Below are 22,049 nucleotides of genomic sequence, written 5' to 3' on the forward strand. Positions count from 1 at the left end.
GGGCATTACGTCGGAGCTGAGTGGGATCGAACGTTGGCAAGTTGTTGGTGGTCGTATAGTGGGTGCTTCCGTGATCAAGGCAGCCAAAGCCTTTGGTGTTTCAAGAGGCGCCGTACCGAAGATTTACATCGCATACAGCGAAAGCGGAAATACGTCACCCGCAAAGTAACAACGAGGACCAATGTGTGTGGTGAGCAGTTGTGACGGACGGTCATTGAAGAGGATTGCGACGAAAAGTAGAACGACTAGTGTAAAAGTCACTGCAGAATTTGAAGTCGCACACGCGAACCCTGTCACCACCAAAACACTGAGTGAGCTCCATAACCTGGGAACTGCAGGACGAGATGGAAGCAAAAACCGCTCATCAATGACGCACATGCCCGTTATAGGAAAGCGCGGTGCTGAAACCATAAAACTTGGACTAGGGAGCAACGGAAGAGCGCCATTTTGTCGAATGAGTCTTGTTTCACACTATATGCAACTTCTAGCTGAGTTTACGTCCCAAGACAAACATGGCGTAGGTTCGGCGATTTGGGCAGCCATATCGTGGTACTCCATGGGCCCCATGCTTACTCTGCAGAGTCACTTTACTGCCAAGTACTGTGGTGCCATTTTGGCTGATTAATCCCATACCATGGTATGAGGTTTTTTGCCCAACGGTGATGCTGTATTTGAAGACTACAGGATACCTGTCCAAGACAGCTCACATCGACCAAGACTGGTTTTGTGGGCACGATGACGAATTGTCGCACCTACCGTGGCCACCACACTCAACAGATCGCAATATTATTGAGCCATTGTGGTAAGATTTTGAGAGAAGGGTGTGTGATTGCTATCCACGTCAATTATCTAAGTGAAGCTGCCACTATGTTGTAGGAAGAATGATACAAGTTCCCCTTTAAAAGCATTCAGAAGCTGTGTTTACCCATTCCGAGATGAATGGAAGCCTATAGCGTGCTAGGCATGGTAATGTGATGTTTTTGGTGTTTCCAAATTTTCTCCACCCCTGTAGGTCATATTGTTACTAGTCTCAACAGACAGCCGAACGTAGTTCTCATACCTACACTGTCTACACTCCAAACCGTTATGGATTTTATGGCTTAGGCTCAGTTTTCAAGAGCAATCCACCAACATTTCTACATTAACCGAGATGGTATGTGTTGCGTTGTCCGTATCGCGAAGAGCATTTCTAGCTTTTCTTTACGAAATAAACCTTCGACTGGAAGCACTTATTACTTTAAAAACTGGCAGAAAGGAATTTTCGCGACTTACAAGGGAACATTTCCAAAAGTAAATAAACAATCTTGATGAAACTCATGCGTACGTTGAGAGGTGAAAATAATGAAATACGTAATTTTTTTGCCCAGTTTCACTTGACAGATCAAACAATCTGAAAGTTAATTTGACACATTAGGTTTAGAGGGAATATCTCCGAAACCGTAATATATAAAAAAGTATTTCACAAAACTGAGCGAGTGAGAAAAAACCGTGTTTTGCGTCGCACCTGAGGACGAATAACTTGGTAATCTGGTGATCGCAAAAGGCTCGACGGGACAGGTACAGCCGTTGGACGTACTGTATGTGGCATTCGTTGTAGGAGGAACTTTTGTGAGGAGATTTTCAGATCTAGTTCTGCTGAATTATTATGTCAACTTCCACTCGAGAAGCAATATAATCACGCTGCAGTAACTAGAATACAATAACGTCTCTTCGCCAAGATTTTCCAGTGTTCTGAAACATGCCTGGTGTAAATCAAGATATTCTGAGGATCTCCAGTCACAATTTCAGAATGCTGCTGAATTCTGTTTCATATTGTGTTTTCCATCGTGTGTATTATGTGTATAGTTAAAAAAGTTATGTTTTAAGAATTTCTTTAGAGGTAATCATTATTGTGAACATTTTATATCATAATAATGAGTTATTATTAACGAATTTAATTGATGAAAGGAGAAAATATAAAAATACAGTAAATGAAGCAGGTAACAAAGGAATACAGAAGTCTCAAAAATGAGATCGACAGGACGTGCAAAATGGCTAAAAAGGGATGGCTAGAGGATAAATGTAAGGATGTAGAGGCTTATCTCACTATGGGTAAGATAGATACTGCCTACAGGAAAATTAAGGAGACCTTTGGAGAAAAGAGAACCACTTGTTTGAATATTAAGAGCTCAGATGGAAACCCAGTTCTAAGCAAAGAAGGGAAAGCAGGAAGGTGGAATGAGTATATAGAGGGTCTATACAAGGGCGATGTACTTGAGGACAATATTATGGAAATGGAAGAGGATGTAGATGAAGATGAAATGGGAGATACGATACTGCGTGAAGAGTTTGACAGAGCACTGAAAGACCTGAGTCGAAACAAGGCCCCGGGAGTAGACAACATTCCATTAGAACTACTGACGGCCTTGGGAGAGCCAGTCAAGACAAAACGCTACCATCTGGCGAGCAAGATGTATGAGACAGGCGAAATACCCTCAGACTTCTAGAAGAATATAATAATTCCAATAGCAAAGGTAGCAGGTGTTGACAGATGTGAAAATTACCTAACTATCAGTTTAGTAAGTCACAGCTGCAAAATACTAACGCGAATTCTTTACAGACGAATGGAAAAACTAGTAGAAGCCGACCTAGGGGACGATCAGTTTGGATTCCGTAGAAATATTGGAACACGTGAGGCAATACTGACCCTACGACTAATCTTAGAAGCTAGATTAAGGAAAGGCAAACCTACGTTTCTAGTATTTGTAGACTTAGAGAAAGCTTTTGACAATGTTGACTGGAACACACTTTCAAATTCTGAAGGTGGCAGGGGTAAAATACAGGGAGCGAAAGGCTATTTACAATTTGTATAGAAACCAAATGGCAGTTATAAGAGTCGAGATGCATGAAAGTCAAGCAATGCTTGGGAAGGGAGTGACAAAGCGTTGTAGCCTATCCCCGACGTTATTCAATCTGTATACTGAGCAAGCAGTAAAGGAAACAAAAGAAAAATTTGGAGTAGGTATTAAAATCTATGGAGAAGAAATAAAAACTTTGAGGTTCGCCGATGACATTGTAATTCTGTCAGAGACAGCAAAGGACTTGGACGAGCAGCTGAACGGAGTGGATAGTGTCTTGAAAGAAGGATATAAGACGAACATCAACAAAAGCAAAACGAGGATAATGGAATGTAGTCGAACTAAGTCGGGTGATGCTGAGGGAATTAGATTAGGAAATGAGACACTTAAAGTAGTAAAGGAGTTTTGCTATTTAGAGAGCAAAATAACTGATGATGGTCGAAGTAGAGAGGATATAAAATGTAGACTGGCAATGGCAAGGAAAGCGTTCCTGAAGAAGAGAAATTTGTTAACATCGAGTATAGATGTGTCTGGAAGTCGTTTCTGAAAGTATTTGTATGGAGTGTATTTTTTTTTTTTTTGTTTGTGGTTTTAGGGCGCAAAACTTCTATGGTCATTAGCGCCCAGCCCGTGACGTAGAAAACAGGAAAAAAACGAAATTTAAAATCAGCAGCAATGGGAACAAAGTCATAAAATTTGAGAAACTAAAGGCAGAAGGAATGCTTAAAAATCCACTATAGAAAGGGGTTGGTTGTCCCCCCCAAAAAAAGGCTTCAAATGACTGACGTCATTTCACTGTCACTGATAAACTGTAGAACCCGGTCAGCTGAGCGCGTGTCATCTGCTAAAATCGACGATAGATCAGGCGATAGCTGTAGACGGGAGCGTAACGGATTAAAATAGGGGCATTCAATTAAAAGGTGTCTGACCGTCCACGGCTGAGAGCAGTGGGGACAGAGTGGGGGAGGATCACCGCTTAAAAGATGTCGATGACTAAAAAGACAGTGCCCTATCCGGAGTCTAGCTAAAATTACCTCCTCCCGACGACGCGATCGGGAGGAAGAGGTCCAAGCGCAAGGAAGGGCTTTCACTTCCCGCAATTTATTATGGGGAAGTGTTGACCAATGCGCATGCCATAAATGAGCAACTTGGCGACATAAACCGCTCCGTAGATCGGTAAACGGAAGAGACTGAATAGCTGGCCGAGGAAGCGAGACTGCAGCCTTGGCCGCTATATCGGCCGCCTCATTTCCACAGATACCAGCGTGTCCTGGGAGCCAGAGGAACGCCACTGAGACGCCCCCCAGGTGGAGCAAGCGCAGACAGTCCTGAATCCGGTGGACCAGAGGGTGCACAGGGTAAAGAGCTTGGAGACTTAGGAGAGAGCTGAGAGAATCTGAGCAGATTACGTACTGTATCCGCTGATGGCGGCGGATGTAGTGGACAGCCTGGAGAATAGCGTAAAGCTCCGCAGTATAAACCGAACACTGGTAGGGAAGCCGAAAGTGATTTGGGGTGTCGCCAACAATATAGGCACTCCCTACACCTAACGATGTTTTCGAGCCATCGGTGTAAATAAATGTGGCTTCCGTCATTTGTGCACATAGAGCAGCAAATGCCCGACGGTAAACAAGTGTAGGGGTACCATCCTTGGGAAATTGACATAGGTCTCTGAGCAAGTCGATCCGGGGACGGTGCCAAGGCGGTGCTGTACCCCAAGTTGTCAAGAAGGTTTTAGGAAAGCGGAAGGAAAGAGAATGGAGCAGTTGACGGAAGCGGACTCCCGGGGGTAGTAGGGAGGAGGAGCGGCCTGCATACCCGACATCAAAGGAGGCGTCGAAAAAAAGGTCATGGGCTGGATTAGCAGGCATGGAAGACAGATGGCTAGCATAACGACTCAGAAGGACTGCCCGCCGATTGGACAGCGGAGGTTCAGCAGTCTCAGCATAAAGGCTTTCCACAGGGCTGGTGTAAAAAGCTCCAGACACTAAACGTAATCCACGGTGGTGGATAGAGTCGAGACGCCGAAGAATAGACGGCCGAGCAGAGGAGTAGACTATGCTTCCATAATCCAATTTCGAGCGCACTAAGGCGCGATAGAGGCGGAGAAGGACCACTCGGTCCGCTCCCCAAGAGGTGCCATTCAGGACACGGAGGGTGTTAAGGGCACGCAGACAGCGAGCCGAAAGATAGGAAAAGTGGGAGGACCAGCACAGTTTTCTGTCAAACATAAGGCCCAAGAATTTAGCGACGTCGGAAAACGGAAGGTTGACAGGACCTAGATGTAAGGAGGGCGGAAGAAACTCCTTACGTCGCCAAAAATTAACACAAACGGTCTTACTGGGTGAGAAACGGAAGCCGGCTTCGATGCTCCACGAGTGGAGGCGATCGAGACATCCTTGAAGACGTCTTTCAAGAAGGCTGGTCCGTTGAGAGCTGTAGTAGATCGCAAAATCGTCCACAAAGAGGGAGCCCGAGACATCAGGAAGGAGACAATCCATAATTGGATTAATGGCAATGGCAAACAGTACAACACTCAGCACGGAGCCCTGGGGTACCCCGTTTTCTTGGGAGAAAATACGGGATAGAGTAGTGTTCACCCGCACCCTAAATGTGCGCTCTGCCATAAATTCGCGAAGAAAAAGGGGCAGCCGGCCTCGAAAGCCCCAAGAGAACAGTGTGCGGAGGATGCCTGTCCTCCAACACGTATCGTACGCTCTCTCCAGATCAAAAAATATTGCTACCGTTTGGCGTTTCCGGAGGAAATTGTTCATGATATAAGTGGAGAGAGCAACAAGATGGTCAACGGCCGAACGATGTTGTCGGAATCCGCATTGGGCTGGTGTTAAAAGACTGCGGGATTCCAGCCACCAAGCTAAACGGTAATTCACCATACGCTCCAAAACCTTACAGACACTACTCGTGAGAGAAATGGGGCGATAGCTAGAGGGGAGATGTTTGTCCTTTCCAGGTTTCGGAACGGGAACGACAATAGCTTCCCGCCATCGCCTGGGAAAGGTACTGTCGGTCCAAATTCGATTATAAAGGCGAAGGAGGTAGCGTAGGCTATGGGTTGATAAATGCAGCAACATTTGGACATGGATACCATCCGGTGCTGGGGCGGAGGAGCGAGAAGAAGAGAGTGCATGTTGGAGTTCGCGCATGGAGAAAACAGTATTGTAGCTTTCGCGATTTTGAGAGGAGAAAGCAAGATGTCGCACTTCCGCTGCACGTTTCTTCGGGAGAAACGCTGGCGGGTAATTGGAAGAGCTCGAAATCTCAGCAAAGTGCTGACCCAGTGAGTTAGAAATTGCGACGGGGTCCACTAAGGTATCATGCGCGACAGTGAGCCCAGAGACCGGGGAGAAACTAGGCGCGCCTGAGAACCGTCGAAGCCGACTCCAAACTTCCGAGGAGGGAGTGAAGGTGTTAAATGAGCTAATAAAGAATTGCCAGCTTGCCTTCTTGCTATCGCGGATGACGCGACGGCATCGCGCACGGAGCTGCTTATATCGCATACAGTTTGCGAAAGTTGGATGGTGACGGAAAATGCAAAGAGCACGTCGCCGCTCACGTATTGCGTCACGGCATGCCTCGTTCCACCAAGGAACTGGGGGGCGCCGGGGCAATTCGGAGGTGCGTGGTATTGAACGTTCCGCAGCTGTGAGAATAACGTCGGTAAAATGTGTGACCTCATCGTCGACGCTGGGAAAGCGACGGTCATCGAATGTCGCTAGAGACGAAAAAAGTGTCCAATCGGCTTGGGCAAACTTCCAGCGTCGCGAGCGCAGATATGGCAGTTGAGGCTGCAGTCGAAGGACACATGGAAAGTGGTCACTCGAGTGTGTATCACCAAGGGCGAACCATTCGAAGCGCCGGGCTAGCGGAACAGTACCGACCGCAAGGTCCAAATGAGATAAATTTGCCGTGGAGGCGGACAAAAACGTGGGGACCCCAGTGTTCAGGCAGACTAGATCCGCTTGGTGGAAGACGTCTAGCAATAGTGAGCCACGTGGACAAGGATGTGGAGATCCCCAAAGCGGGTGGTGGGCATTGAAGTCCCCAACCAGCAAATAGGGGGGTGGAAGCTGATCAAGAAGATGAAGGAGATCAGCTCGTGCCAATGGTGTAGACGATGGAATGTATACCGTACATAGAGAGAACGTGTATCCAGAAAGGGAAAGACGGACGGCGACAGCTTGGAAGGAACTGTTTAAGGGGATTGGGTGATAATGGAGAGTATCATGGAGCAGAATCATGAGTCCTCCATGGGCTGGAGTGCCTTCAACGGAGGGGAGGTCATATCGGACGGACTGAAAATGAGGGAGAACAAAGCGGTCATGGGGACGCAGCTTTGTTTCCTGAAGACAGAAGATGACCGGCGAGTAGGATCGTAAGAGGATCGACAATTCATCCCGATTGGCGCGAATGCCGCGGATATTCCAGTGGATAATGGACATAGGGTGAACAGAAAATGGAGAAACGTGACCAAGGGTGCTGTCAACTCAACGACTGCTCAGAGCTTGCGACCGACAGCATGGAATGGCATTCAGTCGAAGGCAGAAGATCCTGATCCATAGGTTGGTCAGGAGCAGCTCCTGCCACCAACGATCGGCCAGTTGACCGGCCACCAGCAGTGCGCCTCGGCGACACGGAAGATGGCCGAGGGCGATTTCCGCCAGGTGGTGCTGTAGTTGGGACACGCCTTGGCGGAGAAGGAGAGGAACTGTGTTTCTTCGTAGCCTTCTTGGAGGTATGATGTTTAGATGAAGGAGGAACCGATGGTTGTGAAGTTGCAGTACGTAAAAACTCTTCACGAGAATGCTCTTTTTTCGAAGACTTTGCGTCTGACTTTTGGGCTCGAGATTTAGCAGAACCCGACGAAGGGTGAGCCATAGAGTGGGCAGGCGAAAGTGGTGAGGTTGAACGGGCGATCTTTGCGCTGGCCGATCTGACGACCGTGGTACTAAATGTGAGGTCGCAAGTCTGCGTGGCCGCCTCCTTTGTTGGCCGAGGAGAAGCAAGGACAGTGCTGTATTTTCCTTTCTGAGGCACGGTGGGCTGTCGACTGGCGAGTAACTTTCGAGCAGCAAAGGTCGACACCTTTTCCTTCACTCTTATTTCCTGGATGAGCTTTTCATCCTTAAAAACGGGGCAATCTCGAGAGGAAGCAGCGTGGTCACCCATACAGTTGATGCAGTGTGGGGATGGAGGTGGACAAGCACCCTCATGGGCATCCTTGCCACACGTAACACATTTGGCCGGATTGGAACAGGACTGGCTGGTGTGATTGAACCGCTGACATCGATAGCAACGCGTAGGGTTTGGGACATAAGGGCGAACGGAAATTATCTCATAGCCTGCTTTGATTTTTGATGGGAGTTGAACTTTGTCAAATGTCAAGAAGACAGTGCGGGTTGGAATGATGTTCGAGTCAACCCTTTTCATAACCCGACGAACAGCGGTGACGCCCTGGTCAGACAGGTAGTGCTGAATTTCTTCGTCAGACAATCCATCGAGGGAGCGTGTATAAACGACTCCACGCGAGGAATTTAAGGTACGGTGCGGTTCCACCCGGACAGGGAAGGTGTGGAGCAGAGAAGTACGCAGCAATTTTTGAGCCTGGAGGGCACTGTGTGTTTCTAACAACAGGGTACCATTCCGTAATCTGGAACAAGACTTTACAGGACCCGCAATTGCGTCGACACCTTTCTGAATAATGAAACGGTTGACCGTGGAAAAGTCGTGACCTTCGTCAGACCGAGAAACAACAAGGAACTGTGGCAACGATGGAAGAACCGTCTGTGGCTGAGACTCAGTGAACTTACGTTTGTGAGCAGACATAGTGGAAGGTGAGGAAACCATTGCGGAAGAATCCCCCATGATTACCGGCGTCTCCGATGGCGCGCTCCTCCCTTGTGGGGGCCCTCACCGAGGGCACACCCGCCTTAGGTGATTGTTCACACCTCAGGTCACACCTCCCGACAAACGGACGGAGGGACCAATCGGCACTTTCGGAAGGTATCAGCTCGGGTAATCACCCCTCCCTGGGCCTGGCCTTTACCAGCGGGTACGTACGTGTCCTACCTGTCTACCCGGGGCGGGGAATTACGCGTTACCCCGTCACCGGCTACGCATGGAAGTGCGTGGGTCGGCCTTCAGACACGCACAGGGAGGAAGAAAGAGAAAGGGAAAGGAAAGAAGAGGGGGTCTCAAATGCCGCAGCGGAGAAAAGGGTAAAGAGAAGAGGTAAGGAAAGGAGAAGGACAAAGGAAGGAAGAAGACATACAAGCAAGGAAGAAGAAGAATGCGGTACATTTACAAGCGTCCGTCTCCGGACGTAGGCGCAAACCATACTCCCAGAGGGGGAGAAAGTGAAGGAAAGAGCCAGAGGTGAGGGGGGGGGGGTGAAGACAGGGGATGGGGAAGGATGCGGAAAGGGAAGGTATGCAGCCCGGAAAGGAAAGAAGGCCACATTAGCTCGGGGCCCCGTGCTCGCTACGCACGTATCCACAAAAGAGTTGTGGATCCCCTGGGGGTGTATGGAGTGTAGTCATGTATGGAAGTGAAACATGGACAATAAATAGGCTCTGAGCACTATGGGACTTAACATTTATGGTCATCAATCCCCTATAACTTAGAACTACTTAAACCTAACTAACCTAAGGACATCACACAACACCTAGTCATCACGAGGCAGAGAAAATCCCTGACCCCACCCGGAATCGAACCCGGGAACGATAAATAGTTTAGACAAGAAGAGAATAGAAGCTTTCGAAATGTGGTGCTACAGAAGAATGCTGAAGATTAGATGGGTAGATCACATAACCAATGAGGTGGTATTGAATAAAATTGGGGAGAAGAGTTTATGGCACAACTTTACTAGAAGAAGGGATCGGTTGGTACGACATGTTCTGAGGCATCAAGGGATCACCCATTTAGTATTGGAGGGCAGCGTAGAGATTAAAAATCGTAGAGGGAGACCAAGAGATTAATATACTAAGCAGATTCAGCAGGATGTAGGTTGCAGAGGTACTGTGAGATGAAGCTTGCACAGGATAGTGTAGCATGGAGAGCTGCATCAAACCAGTCTCAGGACTGAAGACCACAACAACAACAACATTAACGAAAGACATAAGTGAGAACGTAAAAGAAGTTAAAACGTAAAATCTCAGTTCAAATCATAAAACAAAGGTAAGTAAAAGCAATAATTTGAATAACAATGAAAGTTTAGATATTTCAATTGGGTATGTTGAATATACTCCGAAAGCACATTATGTACAACTTATACTCCAAAAATGCTGTTTGAGAAACCAGCTTTATACAACGTGGATGAATGTGATAGTTTCTTTAATTTGTGTCGTAAAAAAGTTTCCATTTTTCAAAATTAATGATGGTGAGGTATTTGGCAAAAGTTGATTAATCAGTTTTCGAGAACGTCGGTTACATTTCAAGTTTATATGACAAATTTTTTATATATCGTGGTTTCGTATTTATTCACTCTAGACCTAATATGCCAGTTTAACTTTCGGGATGTATTTTATCCCCTAAAAGTGAACTTAGGCAACAACAAAACGTAAATATTTCATTATTTGGCTCCTCTTCAAACTCGCCAAGTTTCATGAAGGTAATTAATTTACACTTGAGAATGTTCCCTTGTCACTCTTTGATTATGCCATTTTGGGCGATCCATCTACACAGAAATGTTGTTCCATATAATTTCCTGGACGAGACAGTGCGCTCCTCCTCAGGCTATTATTTACGGCAAGCTCAGTTTCTGGGGTAAGAGGGCTTAGATGGTATTTTCCTTGTGAATTTCTGAAGTCGGCAGCAAGTGACCCTTCGGTGTCAAGCCAGTTACTTGTTGCAATACGGAAGACAGAATACGAAATGTGTTCCTGGGTGCAGGTGTGGCATTCTGTTTAGGCGCTTCCCTGTTTTTCTCGTTGAGTGTTGCGGATTAGTGAACACGGAGTTGTTAGGTAAAGACAAACCTCAGAGCAGAGCGCGCAGCCAGTAGCTAGCTGATCGTGGTATTCGACAAAAAGAGATTGTCTTGGCTAGTTAACTCACGGCAGTAAACTTCATTCGTTTCCGTGCAGACTTGAGTCATATTTTCGTGTGACTCTGAACTGACTTTGAACTGAATTCCTGTTTTGTTACTGCTGTGATTGTTGGCGAGACATGCGAGCGCCAGTTTGAGGGGGCATATAGATCTGTTAACGGCGAAAATATTCCAGTCCAGTAGTCTCACCCCGGAATCTCTTCGAAAAGTAGTTACGTACCCACAGGGCTTTTAATTATTGACTTTGTAGTTGTGGGAAGTCCGTCACGAGGGTCAAATCGAGTTTGGCGACCCTTAGACTCATTTCATGGTGTAGCAGAGCAGAGAATTAAGTCAGGTCCGCCAGTAAACGTTTTCTTTTAAAACCGCAGAACAGTGCGCCGCGTCATTTACCTCGCACTCTGCACATTGCCAAGAGTGCGTGCATTCTGGCTGCGCCAGCAAGGCAGCTCCGAGATGCTGACGAAAGGAACGTTTCAGCGTTGAGCTAACCCGACCAAGTAAAGTTGCCGCAGTATACATACATAATGATACAGCTGCCCCCACCGATATCGATTTATGCAACCTGCACTGTATCTGTATCAGGAACGATATCCAGACAGGCGACAGCCACATAATAGATACTAACTCACGCTCTGAGCTTTGGGCGACTTCTACTGTAAAAAATACAGGTGAGGTTTGGCCGAGAGTTACGATATTTTTGGGCCAAGATATACCTTACTTCCGTCATACTTATCTTCCTTCGTCTAATTAGCTGTGTAGCCACAGAGGTTTTGGATGTTTAAGTTTCTTCCATTTTTGGCACTTAATCTTTCAAAACTGGTTCAGAAACATTTCCTTATATCGTGTTTCACCTTATAACGTGTTTCGCCATCGGATGCAACGAAATTTACAAGATACTAAAATGGCAAGTGTGGCAGTAACAAATTTCTAGTACATAACCCAATGAAAAGGTTAGTGTCATGGTGATTCAGCTGTCCCTGCCGATGTCTTATGCAACCACACGAGAGAGAACAAAGTCTATGGCCAGTTGTGTCTGAAGATTAGAAGCACGTTATTAAAATGTTGCAGAGTAATTGGTGAAGTATACGGAGACATCTTAGACCTATTTTCCACATTGTGTTGACAGAACTACTTGGGTACATTAATGCAGCGAGTTATTTATTAAGTAGTTACCACCATTCTTACCACTTTGATATCCCCTGTTAATTTCGTTGTTTCCGATGGTGACACATTCTTTATAAGGCGACGTTTCAGAACCATTTACGAAAGATTAAGTACTGTAAACAGAAAGAACTTTCAGAGATATCAAAGCCCTGCATGACTAAACCTCTAATTACGCAAAGAGAGATTAGAGACTCTTGGATAAGTATGCCAGAAGTAAAGTACATACATCTGCCCCGTACATTGTTTGTCATAAGAGTTACTCTCGAACTGTAGATGTTTTTGTGAAATATACTCATGAGTTATGATTAAAAACCCTTATGTGACTTTCTCTTTATGGCTAGCTTTCATGGAAAAAAATAGATTTTACAAGTGTATAGTGTCCAGTACCATTTGCTTACTTTTCTCGGTTCTGTAAATTTACTGCGCCTCTTGCAATTCCTTTGCCCATTTAATTCACATTACTTGCGAACACTTCTCCGTAACATTTTCTACGAATTCCGTTAAAAACTGTATACAGGCCAACGTACACTTTTACTGTCGTCATCTACATCAAAACCTTTCAACACGTGAGAGAATGTCACCATACAGTTAAATTGTCCCACGTTTCGTCTTCTGTTGCAAGTCACTTCACGTTCACCGCGCAGATGAAACCTGCAGCCACATAGGTGGAAATGTTTGGTTCAAGAGTCTTTATGTATTGAGGCACTATGACTCATAACGTAGAAGTAATCCGTCAGTTTTACAAGTGGGTAAGAAGTAATATTTAATTTGGTGGGTAATTGCCGGTGGATATGTGACTATAAGGTTGCATTAATTGATACAATGTACATTAACACCGTGTCCCTCCGACCCGAGCAAATGTTGAATTTCTTAATTTGAAGCCTTGTTCTTAAGAGTTATTTTCCATCTTTAGCACTTTAAAAGGTATAGCCGTTAGTAATCTAGTACAAGAGCTCCAGCTTGATTAAAGCTGCATACCAGATCATTCGAGTACGGGAATCTGGTAACACATCTGGGATGAAAAAATGCACACCCAACGTCAATCTGTCCGGATTTTCATGTAAGCCCATGCTACACAGCTGAGTGAAAAATTCTCTCTGTATTTATATACTTTATATAAGTTGCACATGTAAAACTTCTCATAACTAAATGATCATTTTGAAGCAATATTAACAGAGAAACAAATGTACATATAAAGCATTCTCGTGGTAGCAGTTAACATGACACGGTGAATACGCACTGCCTTTCCACGACGCTATCTCCTTTAACTGTTGAGAGCCTCATGTTTGCCCTTATATATACGAATCAGCCGATGCCAACAACGACCTTACCCCTACCGAAACAGCAGTGAAACAACAAAAGATTTTTCAGCATGTTTGGAAGCTGCTACCTGCATAGGATAACCTTCAGAAAAATGTTCTACTTTATTACAATGAGTTAATCTTTTAATATACTCCCATACGAACACCAATTCCGACTGACATGTCATATTTCGAGAAACATGCTTTATTTGTTCACAAATTGAAGCTCTTTAAACGTCACATTGATCATTCCATTATTAAAGCATCACGATGGTTACTTTTGTATGAAGATGTATATGAAGTTGTTTCCAATGAGAACGTATCACTAAAAGTAATAAAATTTACATAAAACTTAAACTCTGAGATCAAAATTAAATCAACTACTGTAGAAGTCAAATTTCACTGCAGAATGTGGGTAATAGGAGAAATTGGAAACAAGTGTTTTATACACGTTACCACAGTCGTTTAACATCTATATCAAAGATGTTCCACAGTTTAAAAATGTGCAGCTGTAAGAGCGAAATGGCATGAGATAAGGGAACAGGGAAGACGTAACAGCAAAAAGAGTAATTAAAAACATGTGACAGTCTAAATATATGAACCACCACATGAAAAGTGAACCGCCCAAATGGCGATACATGCGAAGAAGTCAAAACTCTCTGCAGCATTGCTTCTTGAAGCTTACGGTACTGACATAGGAGAGATATTACACGTTACAACAGAATGTAGGTAAAAGCAAAAAGATGCGGAGCGAGAACCTGGAGTAGAGCGATTAATCTTCTGAATCTGTAAACAAAAATAGAGATTAGCGATAAACAGAACTACGATTCTGTTGGCCTTCAGGGAGCAATTCGACAACACAATTTCCCTCGGTACTCAATATACAAAACTTATTTGTAAAGTTAATCTAAACAGTGTATTTTTATTGAGGGCTACTTATTGACCCTTTGGAAATATTCATGCCACATCTATCGATGGCAATAACATACCACGATTATTTTATTATAGTTAGAGAATCTGACATTATTAAAAAATGTTGCTAAAGACTACGTGAGTGACATGACACCCAAGTAACGTATCGGCCCTTATGTTACTCAACACATCTGTAAACAGGTTGTAAACACATTAAAGACGAACTTTATATTTTATCAGTTGATAGAACAGAATCGTTACCGAGAAATCAGTATTTTTTTCTCTCTTCACATTATTAACTTCCCTGCAGGCTATACGTGCTCAGAAACCGGGTATGTTTCATAAACCTTTGATCCCTGAATACGTGTGTTATAGTAACACCTGTTTCAGACAATTTTTGGGATAGCATCACACGTTTCAATCAGCGCAGCCATATTGGATAACGGACCTCGGTACAGATACTACATAGAGAGGCACAACACACTTTGACCATGTTACACCCACAGTTGAAACGGGATGCGGCGGAAGAACTGAACAAGCAACAAAGAAAAAGTACCCTTCAAGATGTCAGCTGTACTCACGTCAAACACGGCGACTTCAGTGACAGAGGCAGAGACGTGGGGCGTCAGCCGACCCCGACACAGCACTGCATGCGACACTGATAGTAGTTGTGGCGCGCGACCCCTGTGCACACGCCGACGCCGCAACCGAACGCAGCGGACTGCTCAGCGCTTGCGTCACGGCTGAGAGTCGCCGACAGACTGACGAACGCTGCGCGGGACACAGTGGCACAGATGCCGGCCACAGGCCGCGCATGCGCAGAGCGAGGGAAAGGCCGCGCGCCGGGCGGAGCCCCTGGGGGATAGACAGCCGCGCGATACATCAGAATCCTCTCTGTAGCACGCTGCTGGCCGACGTCATAACGCCTGCCCGATAGGCAGGCCAGCGACACAAATGGAAGTTGCAACGATACCAACTATGCACGATCTAGCATGTACGTACACTATCGCACCTGAGTCAGTTTCCACACAATTCTTCTGGCTCGTAGAATTTTATGTTGTAAAATACTGAACCATAGTTTTGGCGACAATTATGTCATTACCCCCGTGGGAAACATAAGACAATTGTTCTATACTCGTGTAACTGAAGTATCTGTATTTTTCGGATTTTTTGCAATTTCGATCTACTGGGCAGCTCTACTGAGGTTTATCTGCATAGCCGAATCATGTCAGTAGTCAAACAAAATTTTTAATGGAGAAACAAGATGCGATTTATTTCTACTCTGACAGTAACGTAAAAACGAGAAATACTAGTGGAGTACAAAAAATGTGCCTTTTCTGTCCTCGATATATGTAAGTTATTCGCAAATTGTCGAGGTCGAGGTGCAAGAACAAATCATTTACGTGAGTTATGTAACAGACATATTTGTTTTTATTCAAATACCAAGGCGTTACTCCCAATCTTTGAAGGATTTTTAGTTCTCACAGTTTTCCAGAGAACGATTAACATCCAGTCAACGCGAGAAAAGGTAAAGTATTTCTATTCCGGTTCTGAGTGCCTGTTTCCAGTTTTGCAAATGGTCTTCAAAATTTATTACTTTATACCTGCTACAATATTTATTTCGAAAGTTTGCATAGAAATGATTATATATCGATCAGAAATGTGTGCATACACTATTTCTAAGCAGATTACATGCTTTAGATATAAATGACGCACGCTCTATTTATCAACTGCAATATATATAGATGTACATAATTCATCATACTTCAGATCTGCAATAATAACATTTCGCGCCAGAATGGTATTGCGTACACTAATGAAAGGTGATTACAATAGTGTCTGCAGCGTACACTCACCATTTAACAACGCAACGCGGTATACAATCAAACAGAAATCTTGGGGAAATACGATCTTGTAATTTTTTTTAAAAAAAGACAACTGAAAAATAAATCCTTTTGGAAGAAGACAAACTTCCAGCTAGAAATATACAGGGTGGTCCATTGATGGTGACCGGGTCAAATATCTCACGAAATAAGCATCAAACGAAAAAACTACAACCAACGAAACTCGTCTAGCTTGAAGGGCGAAACCAGATGGCACTATGGTTGGCCCGCTAGATGGCGCTGCCATCCGTCAAACAGATATCAACTGAGTTTTTTTTAAATAGGATCCCCCATTTTTATTACACATTCGTGAAGTACGTAAAGAAATATGAATGTTTTAGTTGGACCACTTTTTTCGCTTTGTGATAGATGGCGCTGTAACAGTCACAAACTTATAAGTACGTCGTATCATGTAACATTCCTCCAGTGCGGACGGTATTTGCTTCGTGATACATTACCCGTGTTAAAATGGACCGTTTACCAATCGCAAAAAAGGTCGATATTGTGTTGATGTATGGCTATTGTGATCAAAATGCCCAACGGGCGTGTGCTATGTATGCTGCTCGGTATCCTGGACGACATCATCCAAGTGTCCGGACCGTTCCACGGATAGTTACGTTATTTAAGGAAACAGGAAGTGTTCAGCCACATGTGAACCGTCAACCACGACGTGCAACAAATGATGATGCCCAAGTAAGTGTTTTAGCTGCTGTCGCGGCTAATCCGCACATCGGTAGCAGACAAATTGCGCGAGAATCGGGAATCTCAAAAACGTCGTTGTTGAGAATGTTACATCAACACCGATTGCACCCGAACCATATTTCTATGCACCAGGAATTGTATGGTGACGACATTGAACGTCGTGTACAGATCTACCACTGGGCACAAGAGAAATTACGGGACGATGACAGATTTTTTGCACGCGTTCTATTTAGCAACGAAGCGTCATTCACCAACAGCGGTACGTAAACCGGCATAATATTCACTACTGGACAACGGAAAATCCACGATGGCTGCGACAAGTGGAACATCAGCGACCTTGGCGGGTTAATGTATAGTGCGGCATTGTGGGACGAAGGATAATTGGCCCCCATTTTATCGATGGCAATCTAAATTGTGCAATGTATGCTGATTTCCTACGTAATGTTCTACCGATGTTACTACAAGATGTTTCACTGCATGACAGAATGGCGCTGTACTTCCAACATGATGGATTTCCGGCACATAGCTCGCGTGCGCTCGAAGCGGTATTGAATAGCATATTTCATGACAGGTGAATTGGTCGTCGAAGCACCGTACCATGGCCCGCTCGTTCACCGGATCTGACGTCCCGGGATTACTTTCTGTGGGGAAAGTTGAAGAATATTTGCTATCGTGATCCACCGACAACGCCTGACAACATGCGTCAGCGCACTGTCAATACATGTGCGAACATTACGGCAGGCGAACTACTCGGTGTTGAGAGGAATGTTGTTACACGTATTGCCAAATGCATTGAGGTTTGACGGACATCATTTTGAGCATTTATTCCATTAATGTGGTATTTAAAGGTAATCACACTGTAACAACATGCGTTCTCAGAAATGATAAGTTCACAAAGGTACATGTATCACATTGGAACAACCGAAATAAAATGTTCAAACGTACCAACGTTTTGTATTTTAATTTAAAAAACCTACCTGGTACCAACTGTTCGTCTAAAATTGTGAGCCATATTATTGTGACTATTACAGCGCCATCTATCACAAAGCCAAGAAAGTGGTGCAACTAAAACATTCATATTTCTTTACGTACCACACGAATATGTAATAAAAAATGGGGTTCCTATTTTTAAAAAACGCAGTTGATATCCGTTTGACCTATGACAGCGCTATCTAGGGGGCCAACTATAGCGCCATCTGGTTTCCCCCTTCAAGCTAGACAAGTTTCGTTCTTTGAAGTTTCTTCGTTTGACGCTTATATCGTGAGATATTTGGCCCGGTCACGATCAATGGACCACCCTGTATACACTCACGTTCAGAAAAAACTTTACACCTTGATAGACTAGAGATAGGACGTTCATATTAACAGGATACGTACACTGTATTTCCTGCAGAAATGATTACCATTTGAACCATGTCGGCCTGCGGGTTCAAGGTCAACATCGATACCGCGGCGCAACACCTCCTACAGGAAAACGCGCCTGCGGCTCTCGTTGTCGTTATGAACTGAAGGTAATGTATTAGTGTGATTTGAACAGATGTACAGGATGCCTCGCAGACGTATGCAGGATGTGATCCATCCATCCTGGAAACTGTTGCTCGTGTGGGCGAAATGTCTCGGCAGTGCAACGTGTGTGTGCATGATGGTTCACGGAAGGCCTCAGAACACGACGAAATGGGTCAGATCGCAACCCCCAGACCACCCCCTGAGAAGATCGACACTTATCCGAATGGCATTGCAGGACACGTCTGGATCCTCCTCGGCTCTGGCGCAACAGTGGAACAGTGCGATAAGTCTATCAGGGGCGACAGACCATCGCTGTTTATTACGGCACGGATCACGTGCGCGTCGTCCACTTCTTCGTTTACCTTTTATGAATGTGCAGAAATATGCTAGAAGGCAATGGTGTGTGGAACGACGTCACTGGGGACAGGAATGGCATCAGACAGTGTTTTCGAACGAATCCAGGTTCTGTCTGTTTGAAAATGATGACAGCGTTTTGGTTCGCAGCAAGAAGGGGCAGCGGCATCGCCGTGACTGCATTCGTACAAGACATACAGCGCCAGCTATTGAGTGCAACAACAAATCACAGCTGGTGAGTGTCAAGGGTTCTGTCACCGGCATGACTTACCTGAATGACATCCTGCGACCCGTAGTCATACCCTTTCTGCACAACACCCAGACGCCATTTTTCAGCAAGACGCTGCACGACTACATGTTGGAGCACGAATGCGCGCCTTCTTGTAGCCACAGGATGTCACCCATTTATTCAGTCCCAGCAGATCACCAGACATGGCGCCAGTCGAAAATGTGTGGGATGTGGTGGGTACATCGCTATGACCCAATGCCAACGACCACAGATGAACTTTGAAATCACATGAGTGCACCTTGGGTGGCTACGCCATAGGACACCATTCGCACCTTATAAGCGTCGATGTCATCACGCAGGAAACAAATTATCAATGCTCACTGCTGACTTTGTGCCTACTAGTCAACAGAACATATGCTGAACCGAGGTGACTGAAATGCTAATCATTCCTGCAGAGCATACTAACGTACATGTCCTATGAATATGAACGTCCTCTCTAGTCGTTCAACGATTCTGTTTTTCTGAACACGAATATAAGAATCAGTTTAATACTATAGAGTTAAGTATTATTTCCTCCTAATATCCCACATACACAAACACAAACACAAACACACACACACACACACACACACACACACACACACACACACACACACATAAACGAGCGCGCGCCCGTGCGCGCTTATTGGAATCCTGCAGAAACCTCGAAGTCAATACACTTCATGAGAATGTAAAAGAGCTGAGACAGACAGTGGTTCAGATCATAACGTGATTAAAATAAAAATTCAATTCACCCTATTGCCAATGAAAAAATCCCGATCCAAAACGAGAGCCTATGACCCTTAGAAACCGATAAATAACAATTAATATGAATAATGAATCAGGAATATAAGAGTAACAGATAATCTAGAGGAAACAGTTCGTCAACTGAAACAAATAGCTGAACAAATAGCCCCAATACACCCAATGAAAATGGTGGAATGATGAATGTGATGAAGCAATAGAAAACAGACACAAATCCTGGTTAAGTTATCAGAATCAAAAACAGGAAGAATAGCACCTGAAACTAACAAATCAAGGAAAGGAAACACAAAAAATAATAAGCATGGTTACACGCCAATACTAAAAAACTATACTTTTGATAATGGAAAAATATAACAGGAAAAAATTACGAGATTACTACAAAATATCTATCAGACATCTCCAAAGATGTGATCCTCAAGCACTACTACTAAACATTAATGATAATAAAAAGACGGCCCACAGCAATAGAGGACATACAGAAGAAATTTTAGCAGAAACTTTTACAAACTAATAAACTGTGAAAATCTTCCAAACTTCAAGTAAACACAGGAACCACAATAAGAACACCAGAAAATGTAAACCCAGCAATAGCTCATGTAGCCGACAGATTTTCGAGAGAGCTCCAGAAGCGCAAAAGTTCGTAGTGATTTTATTTTGCGTCTGGGTATTTCGGTTGCTGTGCATTTATTCATCGATTGTCATTTTTTATTTGTAGTTCACTGTTGCTGTCTGAGTTTACATATTGTCATTTTGTCATCTGGAGATAGTGAATGGACCTGTGGACGCTAGAAAATTAAGTGGCAAGTGTTCAGATCGGAACTCTTCCGACGTATTCCTCTGTTCGAGTTCAATAGAGGGGTAACAGCAATGGAGGCAGCCCGAAATATTTGCCCTTGTTTGGGGATAATGCCATTGGACAGAGCACGGCAAAAAAATGGTTTTCTCGCTTTAAGAAGAATAGTTTTGACTTCCTGGGTTGGATGAAGATCGTTTCAACGGATTATACCACAATGATCCAATTCGAGAACCGAAATGTGACGAACTGTGATCATTCCACCATAGTGCGACATTTTCATGTAATGGGGTCGATTTAAAAATCAGATTTATGGGTTCTGCATGCACTAAGAAAATCACAAAAGCAGCGGGTGGCCATACGTGCATCTCTGCTTGCTGGTCATCAATGGCTCGCGAACAACACCGACAGTTTCTGTCCATTATCGTTGCTGGTGACGAGAATTGGTGTCTTTACGTTAACTAAGGAAAAGAAAGGAATGGTTGAGCCCAACAGAGCAGAAACTCCCCGTACAAAGAGCTACGTGAATCCATAAAAGATATTGGCCGGCCGGAGTGGCCGTGCGGTTCTAGGCCCTACATTCTGGAGCCGCGTGACCGCTACGGCCGCAGGTTCGAATCCTGCCTCGGGCATGGATGTGTGTGATGTCCTTAGGTTAGTTAGGTTTCAGTAGTTCGAAGTTCTAGGGGACTGATGACCACAGTTTTGTGGCGGCGTTCGTAGCGACAAACAATTCGCTGTAGAAACGGCTTACGAAGTCACCGCCACACTTTTAATAGCGGGCCGACCGGTCCGCTGGAACAGTGAACAGAAAGATGAAAACCCAAACACTCTGATTAAATAAAAGTCGGTACTTATCTTTATTAACGAAGATACAGCAACACAGTAGTGAACTCCGTGTCTACAGAAATCTGTCTAGTTCGAGTCGGAGCGGCTAGGTCAGCGTCGGCTGACGACAAACAACAACTCTGCTGCGATGAACACACAACTGACTAGCAAGTACACAATTCGGTGGCGAGTATACAACTGAGCGGCGAATACAGAACTGTCCTAGCGCTCGCGACTCCAGCGCTTAAGAAGCCAGAAGCCAGCGGTGGCGCGCGCAGACTTGCGGCGATTTCCTGTCTCGCTGGCGCTGCTTATGTGGACGGCGTCCGGACTTTGATGCTGCCAACCTTTTGGCAGGGGGCTCGGGTGGCATTACTGGCTAGGATATAACACTCCTCCCCCCCAAATCGCCGCACCGTCGTTGAGTAATGACGTGGCGAGCGTCGACGGCGGGGGAGGGGTCTGGCCGCAGGCGTAGCAGAAGAGACCGGGGCGGAGACTGTTGTCGGTGGCAGTCCCCGGTCCGCACCCCAGCATTGGCTGCGCGGGGCCTCGGGAAACACCGACTGAAAACCGAGGTCAGGGTGCACGCCTGTGACCACGGGCGCAGCTTCTGGTACTGGACGCGACGGGGCGTCGGGACCCACGAAGAGAGGCAGCGTCTCCTG

At 45.0% G+C, this 22,049-nt stretch overlaps 1 long non-coding RNA gene across 2 annotated transcripts in view; it reads right to left on the reverse strand.

Moving 5' to 3' along the window:
* LOC124803057 overlaps positions 1-15,028 on the reverse strand; it is a 1,523,538-nt gene extending 1,508,510 nt beyond the window's left edge. For both annotated transcript variants that reach the window (XR_007017189.1, XR_007017190.1), the window contains exon 1: positions 14,864-15,028. This is a non-coding gene — a long non-coding RNA (uncharacterized LOC124803057). The remainder of the gene's footprint in view (positions 1-14,863) is intronic.
* Between the last annotated feature and the right edge of the window lie 7,021 nt (positions 15,029-22,049).

The sequence above is a fragment of the Schistocerca piceifrons genome, chromosome 6 (genome assembly GCF_021461385.2).
Source record: "Schistocerca piceifrons isolate TAMUIC-IGC-003096 chromosome 6, iqSchPice1.1, whole genome shotgun sequence".
NCBI lineage: Eukaryota > Metazoa > Arthropoda > Insecta > Orthoptera > Acrididae > Schistocerca > Schistocerca piceifrons.